The sequence below is a fragment of the Conger conger genome, chromosome 9 (genome assembly GCF_963514075.1).
Source record: "Conger conger chromosome 9, fConCon1.1, whole genome shotgun sequence".
Classification (NCBI taxonomy): Eukaryota; Metazoa; Chordata; class Actinopteri; order Anguilliformes; family Congridae; genus Conger; species Conger conger.
The window spans coordinates 50,517,924-50,533,969 of record NC_083768.1 but is presented as its reverse complement, the minus strand read 5'-3'; the positions used below and the strand labels follow the sequence as shown (position 1 = coordinate 50,533,969).

The 16,046-nt window shown below is 41.3% G+C and overlaps 1 protein-coding gene across 3 annotated transcripts in view; it reads left to right on the top strand.

Annotated features, from left to right (window-relative positions):
* Positions 1 to 2,126: 2,126 nt before the first annotated feature.
* The window catches only part of pag1 (phosphoprotein membrane anchor with glycosphingolipid microdomains 1), a 44,155-nt gene continuing 30,235 nt past the window's right edge, over positions 2,127 to 16,046 (top strand). For 2 of the 3 annotated variants that reach the window (XM_061253360.1, XM_061253359.1), the window contains exons 1-2: positions 2,127 to 2,197; positions 2,333 to 2,413. The gene's annotated coding sequence lies outside the window, so the exon portion shown is untranslated. Of the gene's footprint in view, positions 2,414 to 16,046 lie in introns of all 3 variants that reach the window. The other variant, XM_061253361.1, reaches the window with a different exon arrangement.

Sequence of the window (16,046 nt, the reverse complement as noted above, 5' to 3'; positions counted from 1 at the left end):
TAGACAGGGGCATGAAGCGCACACTTCCTATCAACAAGATGGCTCCTTGTTTCTCCTATGAAACTGTGACAATTGATTGTACTGGCATCACATATATTTGTGTAAAAATAACGTAAAGAAGGACAAGCGCAAGAACAGAAACAATGTGACTGAATTCATTAGGGACAAGCAGGCGCATAAGCATGAGGGTTGAAGGCTACACATTTGTTTTCCCATTGTCTGCCCACAATAACTACAAATATAGTTTTTGATGAACTTGACCATATTGGGTTTGCAGATTATTTCATAACTGGCCACCTAAAGATCTGTGAATGTGGGGGATAAAAACAAAAGGAAAAGGAAAGTCCTTAAGCATGCACGGCTGTTTATATTGTTAGCCAAATTACCCTTGTTGTTGTTGTGTGTTATTGTGGATGATTTATTTGTAAATTTTCAGTCTGCAGGTATAAAGATAATCTGAGAAAAGTTTGTAATAAATCTAATAAATACAAATACAATCTGTTGATTTTTTTATTGTGCTCTTTTGTTCTTGCATTCTGGGTTTTTATATGTGTGTATGAAAATATCGTTACCATCAACAAAGTAAATGTTCCCCTTCACTGGTGTTTACACATGACCCAGGCAATACATGTTCATATAAGTAGGCTCTACTATTCTATGTATCTGTCCAGAAAACATCAATTCAAATATATTCAAGAAATAAATACTTTCATCCTTTGGCCATAAAAAGTTTAGTACAACATCAGATACATTACATTTAAACCCAATAATCACTTTCTGAAAGGAACAAAACATGGATTTGGACCTTACCAAACAATACAGATTTATTCTTTGGGGGCAACCTGAGTGGTCCAGTGTTATTTATGAACCATCACTGAGAGAAAACATATTTTCCTGCTACTGTAATCAGCAGTACAGTATCTGCTGCTTGGGACAGAAAGCTCTAAAACAAACAGAAGGCTGTTTTGGTGGTACTGTGAACAGGCAGCAAGCTCTAAGAAAAAAACAAAAAAACAAACAAAAAAAAACATTCTCAATCATGTGGGCAGAGTTCCTACTTCCCCAATGTGTAAAAGACTCTTTAAGGAGTTTCGGCCGAGAAGAACATTTCATAGACCTGCCCCACATGTTCAGCTGGTTCTACTATCCTTATTTGAGAGACAGCTGCGCAATAGTGCGCAAAAAAGACAATATCAAGGTTGTGATCCATGTAAATGCAGGAACACAGTATAGATATCACATTGTGTACAGTATCAAAGTTTGGACCAGTTACAGGGCATAACAAAGGTGTGACTGTGTTTGCTTTTCAATTTCATTACGAACATAATATGCTCACGTCCCATGATGAAGAATGTTGCTATTTTATTTGGAATACATCAAGCCTAGAAGAGGAAGATAATTCCTCAGATTCTTGTCAATGTCTGTATATGCAGGGTTAATAATAATAAATTACTAATAATTACTAATAATTAAGTGTTTTCATACAGGACACGCTTTGAGTCATGCAGTCAATTATAAACACGCACAAAAAATAAAAGTAACCACAGTAAAAGCAAAAGATGAGTGAGATATTGGATCCGGTCACACAAACCACATTGTGTGTTGCTAGGAGAGAACGTAATCCAACACATATTCGCCTCCCATTTTGGCAGCTACAGACATCCTCTTCGTTTGATGTAGCTACAAAGAATATTGTCATTCCAGTGTCTTCGGACTTGGGGAAGTAATCTCTGAGACTGAAGGCTGAAGGATCCTACAACGTAAAGCCTTTACCAGCTGCTAATATAAGTACTTAATCCAACTCGGTTATGAGTCCACGGTTATCCATCCACTGTTACATCAGAAAGGCTATAGTATTGCTTTAGAGAATGTGCAGGTAGGCCTACCAATATGTATGCATTGACAAGTAATCACAATTAAAAGCGGCCTTTTAATTTCCCCTTCCCCAAAAACAAAATGTGAAAATCATGGTTGCATTTAACGATACTTTACATACACCAACATATTCGGTTATATAATAAGATAAAGCAGCGAACTACACATTGTCAGAGCGTGAAAAGGGTTAAGCAGCTTCGGACTACAAGTCCCGATAGCCATGGCGAGGCTCCTTGACAATCGCGGCTCTCTGCCACTCCTCCCCAACATCTTGGCGGAGAAGAGGAGTAGCTAGCTGCATAGTCGAAATAGCACTGTTCTGGTATGTCATGAAGGTTCTTGCGTGCGAGACGGAGTATTGTGTGAGAACGTAGCTTCTTGTCTGAAAACAAGAAAATGAACTAATCATAATTGAATTGTAGCTAGCTATAACGTAAATGAATCGCTCTCTGTGCAGGTGGTGATTCTCGTGCAGAATAAAGAAGGCGAATGTGAATTTAACATTAATCGGCTGTAATCTTATGGATGGTCGTTTTTGGTAAGTGATTACCCCTCCGACCGCAAAATGGGTTTGAAGTTGCTAATCTCCCTGCTCGCTGTCTTCAATATGTCAGGGTTTTAATTAAGTGTACTGTTGCTATGGTAGCTCCGTTAAACTTCATTGATTTGCTGTTTGTGCCGCAGCATGTCTGAGAAGGGGGCTTCATAAAGTAGCTGGCTAGCATGCAATTTGCTTTGATTCTAGCTAATATTAGTTAAACGAATTCAATATTTTGGTTTCTTATTCATTGCGATTCTTAATAAGACGTAAAGGGCAGGGGCACCACCAAATCTGTTATTACTGCGATTGCTATTCGGTCCACACTAGTTTTATTTGTGAAACTGTCACTTTGCATGCGTTATTGAAACCAAGTCAGGGAGAAATTTGGCAAGCGAGCAAGCAAGCTGTCCGACTACAATACTGCCCAATTAACACAGCAGCGAGCATTTTCTGGCGACAAATCAAAGTTGGGACCGGCTGCATCGAACAGGAATATTATTACCGTGATCAGCTTTCTAATCGATATTTTGCCTGGGAAGCTATAGTCTTTGAATTTCCTTTGTTAACTAGCGTGTCGCCTCTGTTGACTAGAACACCGTATTGCGAAATGCGAAAATACATATTTATGCTTTTTGTATTGTATTTCATACAAAATGATAAAGTCACAGTGAAAAGAACGAGTCACTATGGAATTCGGATGAATGTGCATTCGTTATTTCTAAGGAATTTACATTTTACGCAAACTTAGCCGTATTATCAAAAGAGATACTGTTTATATTTGAGGGAATCTAAACAGATACTATAATAATCCATTTCCAATGTCTCCGTAGATCTTATATAAAAAAAAAAATGCAACTGTACTATGTGGAATTGGCAGAAAACACCCCACTGCTGCAAAAGTTAGCGCATTCTGCAATGACCTCATTGCAAATTCCACGTGCAAAATGCATTTTTGTGCTCAGTTAATGTAAAGCTAAGCTATGTAGTCAAAATCTGTGTTTATGCTGCAATATCAATTAACTAACAATTGTAACCACAACTAAGTTGGCTCTTTTATTAGCTCACAAGATGAGGCAATGCAATGTGTGGCATGCCTAACATTTATAGCTCATGCACTGGAGGTCAAAACTTCACACTTATTATGATTAGCTACCTCTTTAGTATCCCAATACTAATAGCAGTTCATGAAGTTTATTCGGCTGTTATGGATTAATTCCTAAACAACCACTATTCTCCCTCTGCTCCGCCCACAGGGAATTTAGGTAATGTGATCAGCTGAGCATGGTTTTATTGTATTTGTATTAGGGTGCTAGTGATTGAAAGTCACCTGGCTTTTTTAAGGGTGCTATCATTATCTTTTTGGGTTACACATACAAGTTATCCCCCTTCAGGAATTTGTGACATTTTGTTTTATTGCAGTGCACTGCTTTGAAAATTCCCACGGTAATACACGGTTAATCATCATCATTGAAGAAAGCTTCTTGCTTAAGTAGAATTCCAGGCCTGGCTGACTATGGAGAGAATGGAATCTTTAAGTGAAATGTATTCCTAGGGACAAAATATTTTCATGCGTTTCCCAGACTTCCGAGAAACTGGTTCTTTAGTGTCTGAAAAAACGTACAGTACTTCTCAATATTGAAAGAGGAAGCCTGAAATATGAGGGAGAAACTTAGGCTCCTACTTTCTGTCAATTGACTGGTTCCTCAGGCTTAGATTGATGCTGTCAACCTCTTGGCAGCTGCCAGTGATAATTTTAACCCTATAGTAACCGTATAATATTTCTGTTGTTCAAAATTAGCTTTGCACCTGTCAAACAAACAGAACAGAATGCAGCTTAAACCAGTGGCTCATAACACAGGCAAGTACCAGAACTTTGCCCTTTTACACTTTAACTCTTACAGTTAATCTTTGTTTATACTCCCCCATTGACACAAGTCCATTGCCGTTCATGTACATCCTTCTAAGAGGATTTTTTAAATCTATTGTCAGAGGCTTGGGTGGAGGGGCAGGTAATTGATGCCTAAAATGCTGTTAGGATGGGCTTCGGAGTTGTAATATGTGCTAATGTATTATTATTGAATACAATCAATACCATTTAAATTATTTTTTTATACTTCTTAATGGGATAGTGAACATTGGAAGCACTTTTCAAAACATTTGCCTCAACTAAGTACCCCATCACACAGCTTGATAACCGCTCATGAACATCTACCAGATGCTGCAGTCATACTTGCACTATATGCTTTTTAATACTGACTAAGATTCAGTTTGTGGTATAGGAATTTATATTAAGGCTTTCAAACCAAAATGGCTGAAAGCCTATTGTTTTGATAATGAATTCCTTTTTTCTACTCTCACTTCCCCACATGAAAGTTGGCACGCATACTGGCCATAGTTTTAGCAGTGCGTACAAAGCTTTTTGTAGCCCTACTCTATGCCCAGAGGCATTGCTGTCACGTCAGTGGCATCCCACAGCATTTTACCCATTCATCACACATTGGCACACTTACCAGGCATAGACTTCACAGTGCCTGCTTGCCATGCTCAGTGTGGTCACTAAATAAACAGGCATAAACATCCAGTGAATTGTTTGAGGCTTGAGTACATGAAAGTATCACAGTACATAAATGCATGTGAAACTATATATATATTTTTTGTCTTTGGTCAAATATAGCCGCCAGACTTTGACCCATTTCAGTATCTTTTTACGCCATGAATTTTCTCTTGTCACAATCTGTCGCTTCAGGCAGGACTGCAGGTGTATGTTCTTTTTATGGCTCTAGTTCCCACACCCAGAAAGACCAAGCCCAATATCGTAAAACTGCTTGTTGTCTCCAGATGTGCATTGCGTAACATTATAATTGCATCCATTTCATCTGCATCCTCCCATTCAACTAATATTTGCCACATTTTCCCAAACTTATATCCAAATGTACACTTGACTGTAGCTCAAAGTGGCCAGCCAATTAATTGCCTACAAACTTTGGTTGCTCAGTTTCCGATTTGAGTAGTCTAGGAAATTAACAAAAGATCCTGGTGTTAATGGAAGCTGAAAACTCATTTTAGACCCATGCCTGTTTATGTAGAGGCAGATAAACAACTGAGTAGTCAATACACTACAGTACATAATGGAAATGAGTATGCTCATAGCATTAATGCACAACACTTAAATAATCAATACTCTTATTTGCGGAAGAGGTAATAAATGATTAATTTGTCAATATTTTACTTATGAGTTACTTTGTAAACAGTCAGTGTAAAGCAGGAATCATCAACTCTGGCCCTCAAATCCAAGTTTTTTTTTCTCCCAGGTAATTAGTGCTACTGATTTGCCAGACAGTTCACACCTGACTCCCAGGTAAAGGGAGGGTGGAAAATCAGCAGGTCTCAGCCCTCGAGGACCATGAGTTGCTGATCCCTGGTGTAAAGTATGTGTGTGTCCTTAAAGTATCTGGAACCATACACTACAGAAGCAGACTTACCAACTCACTGCTGAGGCTTAACTTCTGCTAACCTAAGTAGCTAGGTCTTGTGTTACGAAGTTATAATACAGGTGTGTCAAACTGCTGCCCTGCCCAAACTGCTGCCCTGTGCCGGTTTCTGGTGTGTTTTAGTTCGTTTCACCTTGTTCTCAAGGGCTTCATTGGTTGCTGGAAACCACAAATGCCTGCAGGCAGTGTCTCTCCAGGACAGGAGATTGACACCACTGTTGTGCTACAATGTGTTTTCCATGCATGGTTTGCGTGCACCGATACCCATGGAAGGGAAGGTTTTAATAGTGGTTATTTAATAGTATGGAGTTGTCAATATTTTCCAATGTTAAAGCATTTCTTAGCTGCCATGAGTCTTTCTCCATTCACAAAGCGTGCTTCATCTGTCAGTGGAGGAGCATGTCACAGCCATTATCCATATGGCTTTCTGAAATAACACCTGAGAGTGTTTTCTTCTTCCATCAGCTAAGTATAGGTCGATTTTCTGGTGGAAGGGTTTTGACGTTTTCCTCCTGCAGAGTTCAATATGCTGTAGTCCTGGGCTACTCAAATTTGGCCCTCGAGGCCAGTAGCACTGCTGGTTTTCATTCTTCCCCTCTAATCAGGACCGATTCATCCTGGGACACTAGGCGAGTTAAATCTCAATCGGTGGCATTAAGCATTGAATGAACTATCAGGTAGAAAATAAACCCAGCAGTACTGCTGGCTTCGAGGACCAGATCTGAGTAATACTGCTGTAGACTGATGACCATGCAGGCTGTACTGACAATATAGATTGGCTCATGGCCCCTATTTAGTTGCTTTACATTGGTGATTACATTTTATGTTTACTACTCAAATATATAGCATTTTCCCTTTGGATATAAAGTTCCAGTAAAATTAAAAAAAATAATTAATGAATGAAAAATGAATACAGCAGAAGGCATGTTGACATTTGGGCTATAATAATAATAAAAAAACAGCCTACTTTTAAATTGATATAATCTACACAATTGAAATGACAAATAAGCATTGACTCTTCTGAGCAAAGCACACACCTGAAACAGTGTGAGCCCGGCGTTGTGTGTTGTGACAGCGTGTTTGTGCAGTGTGGAGGCGCTGCGGGCGTCTTGTCTGGACTTGCCTACCAAGAGGTGTCATCAGGTTGGCTCCACCGCAATTTTCTCAGGTTAACCGGTGAGCTTTTGCTCATTGCAGATAGCACCTAACTAAAGCTCTGCCACTGCTCAGACAGAAATTGAAGGTTTATACCGAATCTCTCAAAAAAAAACAGAAAAGCTTTGGGATTGCACTTTGACTAAATGAAAACCTGTCACAATCTCCTGCTTATTGTGAATCCTAGAACCCAATTTGAATGTCTACGAACGATACAGGCTACTGCAAGAAAATACAGGGAATTCATCGATGACAGCTCTTGTGTCAGCTGGATAGCCTTGCTCTAAATGCTTGAAGAAGTGCATTCATTGTTATTTTACGCTTTATTCCAGCCTTTGTTTTCAGATATAAAAGGCAGCTTGGCTTGACTGCATGTTTACTGCCTTCTCCAGTGTCGTTTTAAATGCGCAGTATGCGGGGAAGGCAGTGCCTTCCCTCTGGGTTGGTGCATCGAGGTTGAACTGCAGTTTGGAGCCTGAATCGGAGCAGACGAGATGCACGGGCATGACGGGGGTCTTTCTGCCCCCCCACGCAGCGCAGCTGCATCGCAGCCTCCCTGCACCACGGCCAACAGCCCTAGTGTTCAGACAGTCTGCGTAAACAGTAGACATTGCAGATAGATAGGATCACTGTCTGCATGAGTATTATCCTATTGTCCTATCGAAAATTCTTTGTCTTCTAACAGTAGGCTAAGTCCCTGGGGAGGTCATTTGTAATGTGAGCGGTAAAGAAGAGAAGCAAGTCATTTGCCAGATCCTGCTGCCCCGTACAGTAAAGCAAAGCTGGTATGTGTGGGGAAAATGGCTTTGATTTTGACATGATGTACAGTAAGTTGATCTGCGTCGACCTGGTCATGGCACTGGAGAGATGGTACCGATAATGGACTGAAGCAGATGCGGAGGTCACGTATCCGTCCTCTCCCGAGATGGACGTGAGCTCGCAATCGCCGGCATCTGGGAGGTCTTGGGTGGGAGAGTGTGTGTCTGATATTTTTTCGCCATAATTGTCCTCTGCGCTCCACACCGCCTGCACATTTTACAATTAACTGGGCCTCCCACTTCCCTTTCCTAATCGTTCATGAGGAAATGGGCCCGTTATCTAGCAAACACATATTAATAAGAAGCTTTTAAAGACACAACAGAGGACAACAAGCTGGTTCTGGCCTTTTAAAGCAGTGAGATTCCACCATGGAGCAAAAGAACAGCGCTAAAGTTGAGGCTGTTTTGTTGTTTTGTTTTTATGTTTTTGTAGGCTTTGATGCAGCTGAGGTCTGCGACTTTCACAGAGGCTGAAGAGCGTGTGAGGGCTACTATTTATTTTTGTGCTACAATTTTAGCCTGCAACTAACAGGAAGTGCATGATGGGTTAGCCGAGATCCAAAGTACAAATGCTTATGACCTGTTCAGAAGTTCATGCTAATAGCCCTGCTCTGACAGGACCGCAGTAACACTGGCCAAAGACATTGTCAGACAGCAAATCTTAAACCAGTTTCTCATAAGTGAACAGAGGACTGAACTTTCTCTGTTGTGACACCCTCAGCTAACACCAATTCTTTGCATATTTCTCATTTTTAGCATCATCCTTTCTCAGACATTAGGATGGACAGTACCGCCAGGGGCACAACCTTACAAATGGTGGCCAGCAACTGTTAAGTGTGAATGTGAAGAATGACTACCAAAGCATCAGGCACATCAGGCTCCAAAGTAAATTAATAACATCACTAAAGAGCCCTATAAGTTACAGTAACTCCACAGGGTTATGAGCAGTCAGGGGGCATCCATTCTTTAATGTGATCCAGTTAAGGCCCATTACATTGCATTTGTAAACGTTTTTCAGGTTATTAAAAGAGACAAATCTATAGCTGGATATCAGCCAGGAGCACAGTAGGCAATAATTTGCATCCTCATTTTCACGGTTTCATTCGGCTTTGCAATTGGCATGAATGAATTGCAGTGTTCGAAGAGAATGGGCAGTATGTGATTGTGAACTCAACAGAAAGAAACAGGTTGGCCCTTTCTACCAGGTGAGTACGGTTTTAGAAAAGAGACTGATTCTCAAACTGTGTTTGCTTGGAATGGAATTCTTGTGATAGCACCAAGTAGGTTAACTGCTATGAATAAATATAAATAAATAAATTATATTTTAAAAAGTGTGTTTGGTTATTTAATCAGGTCATTTGAGGTGACAAGGGAATGCAAAGCCAATGTGTGGCCAGTCAATTGTGGTGTGGATGTTTAGGTGACCAGTAAACATCCCTATTCTTTTAAAAAGTCTTTTAAAGTCAGTGTGTCCATCAGTCTACAGGGAATTGCTTCGTTGCTTTAGAGGGAACCCCTACTGGGTCCTTTACCAGCTCAGCACCAACACCATTTAAGCTTAAGCTGTCTTACAGGGAGAACACTACAGAGCTGTATGACTTTGGTTCATTTTTCTTTGGTATTCAACGACATGGGGTAATATGTTGTGATGCCTGATGTGATAAAAATGATGAACAACATACTTGTGAGATTTTCATTGAAGATGGCCTCGAAGCATTTTAAGCCAATAAACCAAGCTATGGTAACTCCTAGTGGTGCTGAAGCTTTTAGCAGTAGTCAGACCCAGTCTCCAGTGTTCCATGTACTTAATCTATTCCAGCCCCCTGTTTTGTCATTTATCCTGGCCTCTCCACTTCAGTTGCAATGTCGGGAGTGTTAGCATGTAATGGCTGCCCTACGTGGTCTACATATCAGTTGAATTGAAGCCGTTTAAGTAACTTGTGATCTGATGAAAATGCTACCTCCGAAGTGTTAGCGTGTTTGCTGATGGTCTGGAAAAATTGTAAAAAAAAATGGCACCGTCGTTTAAAAAATAATAATTAAGATTCGCAAGAAAGGGACACAATGCGTGTTGAGGTTCCTCCCTAGGAGGTGAAAGGGCGTAGAATATATATAAATATGACCGTTTCTGATACGACCACTCCCTAACGCTTTCTCGGGGTGTGACCCAGTGAGTTGAGCTCTTCTCACATCTCAGCCCAGTGTGGCTGCTCAGGCACCTTGGTGTGGTTTCTAGTGCAGCTGCATGTCATTCATCTTCCGCACTGATGGACGGCCTGACTCTTAAATGCCACGGATTACGCCTTCTCGTTTGGTATGCTTCACAACTTTGTTTTTGGAGGACAGTGGATTTTTATTTGTTTTATTCAAACATCAGACCTGGACTGGACAAAAGCACACAGTGACCAAATGCTGGTTAAGTTTAAACAGGGATGACATCCTTGATGTCTAGCAGTTACAGCCATTGTAGGTCCTACTAGCAACAGGTTGACTGTTGCCTATTGGTGGATTCTGCTTGGTACACTAACCTGCTTCTATAACTATGGCTGAGCAATGTCTCTTGCTGCAATATATTGAGGCTGGTATTTCCAAACCTTAGTCAGTCCAACCTCTATGGAATTTTTCCAATAACTTCCAGGTACAGGCTTAAACAGGTATGGTGTACTTTTAGACTTCAGTGGTTGCGCACTCTAATGTAGAATCCAGCTATCACCAGCTTGAAATACCAGCTACCAGCTATTTCAAAACATAGCTGGTCAATCCATGTTGAGTATGGAGCTGGTCTAAATGGTCAACCACCTACCAGCTTTTTCAAAACAAAGCTTGAACTTTTTCAATGGTAGGCTATGCCTACCATTGGTAACATTTTGGATATCCCCTGATCCCTGTGTAGCAGCACTTGAAGGACGCGTTGTATGTCACGCTAAGTACTTCAGCTTTGGTCTCTCTGTCCGGGAGCATGGTCCGTCTCTGACTCCTCAAACTACCATCATGTTATTTTCTTCCCGCGTCCAACTTTTGCTGCCTCGGCTGCTGCACGGAGAGCTTAGAGCTGTGGGCGCATGGCTGTGCTGCGATTTCCCATCTCTCATTAGCAAGAGGTACAAAAGAGTGCAGCATATCAGAAACTCACCCCCCCCCCATAAACTCCCACATTCTTCCCCAGCTGTTAGGGTTGTTTCGGTGCAACCAACCAAAGTTAATTAACATGGAAGATTTTGCCCGCATATTTAACCCTGCTTTCATCGGAGAGGTTTACAGTAACTGTGTCTAAGCAGGCAGATAAAACAGCTGCTGCTCAGTGTTACTGCTGAAATGTGAAGTGGGAGTATAAAAGCAATAACTTACATATTTCTAGCTGCTCATTCGTCTGTTAAGATTATCGATATTCAGGGCTAATTGCTACTTCCTGTTTGTTATTAAATGGTGGCCAGGTCACTGAAGGGGAGTGAACGCCATAGGGGACTTTCCTGGATTGTGCTGTGGAAGTTATTTTTCAAGTTCCAGCTGAGTCTCAAGTGAATGGCTTGATGTTGATTACTTTTACTCTCCGTCTGGCCAAACGGGTCTATAAACATCCCTCGTCTGGTCTTTCCCAGTAGCTCTGTTGAGCCAGGCACTTCATTCTTGAATTTACAGGCTTTGGCTTTAGTTCTTAATTCGGATTCGCATTCACAGAAGTTAAAGTGTTGGTTCCGTTTGGACCTACTGACAGTGCAGAAAGTATGGATGAATGGGGAGGGACCCAGGGTCTCTGAGCTGCAATCGGAACTGAAGTATATCTCTTGGTTTGGTCATTAAGTCAATCTAAAATAATGTCAAGTCATCACAGTTCTTTACTGTGCCTTCACCCTGCCCTTAAGCTGCACGCTACTCAATTGTTTCTACTACTCCAGTTATGGAAAACTCCCCTTTTAATTCTGAAGCTATCACTTCTGTGATTGGAGCTTCCTAGATCATTAATGATTTACTAAAAGCCACCGCAGTGCGGAATCACTCGGTTATTTTAAGGTTGGGAACAGAAGGTGGTACAGGGAAACCGCTGCTGTTCCTTCAGAACAGCATCGCCCCTGTGGGACTGAGATTTAGAGTAAGGGGTACTATACAAAGGCTTTCGTTGTGTATACCTGATCTGGGTTTGAGTGTATGAGAGGCCTGTATGCTGCAGCACGGGCCTACCGTCCCCTGCAGCCACCCCACAGAGAAGAGCGTTGTGGGAGAGCTGAAAGGGCGGACAGATCAGAAACCTGCTGTAAACCTTGGACTTTGTCACAGGCATGTAGTCAGTTTTGAAATGCTAGGGTAACAGTCGTGTTGTCAGTTTTCTAATGTTAGTTACAGTCGTGTAGTCACAGTTTTGAAATGCTGCAGTCACAGTTGTGTAGTGACTGTTTTCTAATGCTACAGACCATGTTTCTTCCTGGTCCCTCTCGCTGCAAAAGGGGCACTCTGATTCAGTACTGTTTGAATGTCTTTACACATGGGCCAGATTGACAGTCAGGCTAATGTTAAAGACATGGCGTACATCAAAAAAAAAAAAACCTATATTTTGTACACATTTGTACATACAAAGCACATTCCCTGCAAGATGGTTCTCTGGCCTTTTTATGCCAGGGCACAGATGTTTATTTCTACAGGCATAAAGTGCCCGAGAAAATCATGTTCATATTTCAATTAGGCTATATAGCCTCAATTATAGTAGTATGAATTCATGTCATGATTATATTGTTGAATTTGCCATATTTTGCTAGTGTCCATTCTCTCTCCAAATTCGTGGTCAGACCTGTAAAGATGTTAGCTAAGCCCTTGCAGTGGAGACAGTCAGTCGGTGCCACATCACATGACTGAGTTTTTTGTTCCTTCAGAGGATATTCTCCCCATGGTCAATAATGCATGTGTTTTTACATTAACTGACCGTCCATAATGTTGAACGTGCACAGGAGTCAGATTCCGTCCACAGGGGCCACCCTCGGAGCTGTGGCCCCCGGCATCATAACTCTAAAATGGAGTGCTGTCATGTTAATGGCCCATAACATGGACCCGGAAGTCCTCCAGGCAGACAGAGATCACAGGCATAATTCGATCAGCCAGCTTTGTGGGAGTTAATGCGCAACTGGTAATCAATCCTTTATTTGTCCGATCCTTTGAGACTTACGCTCGCAATGTCATAGTGCATTTGCTAATCACCCTGGGTTTGGTTTCAGATGTATTTTTCTTCTTAGAGCTTACTGAGAATATCCATAAAGGGAAGTTTATCATCATAAATAGATATCGGTGGAAAAATACATAATGGGAAAGATATTTTTTTACCTATTGAGTGTCACTAATCATCAGTGCCAACCCATTACATGCGCTAAGATGCGTGCTTTGGAAGAAGATTAGGGTAATTGTGACATTTATGTTTAAACAATAATAGGAACTGCAGACAGTAATCATCATTTACTGTACTCACTGAGGAGGAAAAGCTTATTGTATTTTTACACGTCTAATGTGCTTTACATCAGAGCCGGGAAGTGCAAATCTGTTTCAATTGTACGTGTCAATCAAAAAACAATTAAACTGGACTCATAGACTCATAAGGAAAAAAGAGATTAAGATCTGTTGAATGTCACAAATATGCTCTAGCAAGCCATTACTGTAAATTGAATTAATGTTCTTCAGAAAATGTGTGTTTTCCACAGATGGCAAAATATCAGTGCTATAGGTGATATTTAATGTGATGTTATGTTTTTAATATTGCAGTTTTCAAGCTTGTAGACTGACATTCCAATGAAGTATTACTCCTAAGAGGTATGAGAGGTCCTACTCTTGCAAGAGAAGAAAACCTATTATTTTAATTGAAATCCATTGGAAAAACCATACACTGTCCTTTGGGGCTCTAGACTGAAGTGTTTTCTGATTTGCCTGCAATTTTCTGTGCTGTTGCAGAAAATAATTAAGAAATGTATTTTTAAGTGGCACGTAAGTACTGTATAATGGATCGAAAACCTTCCTCTTTGTGTTAAGGCAATATAGTAGGTTCATGCCCTCAAAGCCATACCGTAGTATTAAATTCTGACCATGCTTTCTCTTATGTTGGCAGAATAGGATTGCAGATTTTTCTTTAAGAAATGGCCTATTATAATCCTTGCAAGCTACATGAGTATAATGTATTTTCAGTTGGTGTCCTTGTTCTTGTGTGCGTGTGTGTGTGTGTGCATGCCGTGTACGTGTGTTTGTGTGTATGTCTGTCATTTATGTGGAAGTCTTGCAGTTTACACCCTAATCTATGTGCAAACTGTTCAATTAAGCTATTTGGTACTATTAACAAGATGCAACATCGTTGCATCGGTGACGTCACTAAAAGTTGAGTGTCATTGGACTGAAAAGGCCTTAGATGAGCTGTTCTTCTGCATTGAGGGGAGAGTAGAGCGTTTGTGATGGCGTAACAGGCAGTAATCCTGTCTGGGGTCTATCTGCCTCTGTGTCTTTCCACAGGCCTGAAGTAGGAGAGCACAGCAGGGGGGAGATTGTGTACTCTCAGGAGCTCAGTTCAGAGCTGGTCCTCACACATCAGCACCTTTACTGGAGCCTTACTCTACCCACAATTCCGATGATGCTGAGTCAGCACTTACAATAGAATAATAGAGAATAGGCTTCTTTTTTCATTTAGCCTTAGTGGGGAAAGTTTGTATTATTCGCTGCATCTGGAGGTTTGTTTTTTAAGTTTTTACAAAGAAACCAGAAAGCTGCTGTGAATATATTTATGTTGGATTGGTGAGGCATGCTTCACTAAATATGGATTTGGCAGGCATCGCAAGTTTGTGCTGAGAATATGAGCCCCGTAGTTTTATATATGAAAACATACGGCTTTATTGCCATCGTGGTTGCTGTCCATCCTCTTTCCATCCAATGTCTGTTAACAGCTGAACCTCAGATACCATTTTTATGATCACTGGGACAGCAATTCTTGGTCTTAATGTATAAATACATTTAAAACAAAATTTAGTTAAATTCCGTTCAATGCCAGGCCGAATATGATACCAGATCATCATACTTGTCATTTCACTGTTAACTAAACTTAACTAACAAACCACTCAACTTTTGCTACGAGATAATATACTTGAAATATGAGAGCATTTATATTCTGGCTTATTTAAAAGTAATATAGAGTGGCACATAAAAGCCATACAAGAGACATTTTGCTGTTCTTGTCGAGAAAACGTGAGCATTTTGTAAAATAAACTTTGTTAAAGGTTAAACCCTGAGTAGGAAGCTGAGCCTCCCACATTTATGAATGTACTCGCAACTTCAGACCTCACACAATGGAGAAAGCTATCAAAGCACTGACCCTGACAACCTCAAAGCTGGACACTGTAAAAAGAAAAAAGGCTACTTTTTATGACAACCCATTTTTATATTACACATACAGTTTATACTGCATATAGGTCAGACGTTTGAGAAAAGATTACAGTGTGAACGCGGGACACCGGGAGATGTAGGTAATTAGGCCTAAACGTGCTTGGCTTGCGGGAGCCCACACCCCGCTGGAATGGCCAAACAAAACAATCCCTCTGTGCCGCGAGTAGGCGGCTCAGAATGTGCAGCACAAACGGGGTTATCTTCTCTTGTGAATGAACTGCTCTGGACAGCTGCGTGCCCAGCTGGAACCTTCTACAGCACAGAGTGCCCAGATGTGGTCAGCAGGGTGGCATAGTACACTCCTTATTCATTTTCTTTCGCCTTCCCATAGCTTTATAAGCAGGTAATCGATGTCAGAGGGCGGTTCAGACCGTAGTTTGTAATGAGGGACGGAGTCACTGGTGGAGCAATGCCAGACAAGGAGGATGGAATTTTGGCCTCTTTAGATTTAAGCACCTTGACCCGAATCCAAGTCTCTTTTGATGAGGTTTCCATGCGTGCTTTAAATTTTAACTGCCGCATTCCTTCGTCTTGTTTGCGGCCCGAGACAGCCCGGTCTGGTATGACAGGAAGCATGCGCTCCTGTGAGGAGGTCGCAGTTTAGCTCTTTCCCAGCACTACGATTCATTGCTTAACCCCCCTGTTCCTTACCCCTCCACCCCCGAGAGCTGCACCCTTCCCAGGGGTCCCTTTGAGCAGACGAGCCCCTGTCTTGTGAACGAAGAGCAGCTCGCGACCTCTGACACGAGCAGCGTTCCCCTGGCG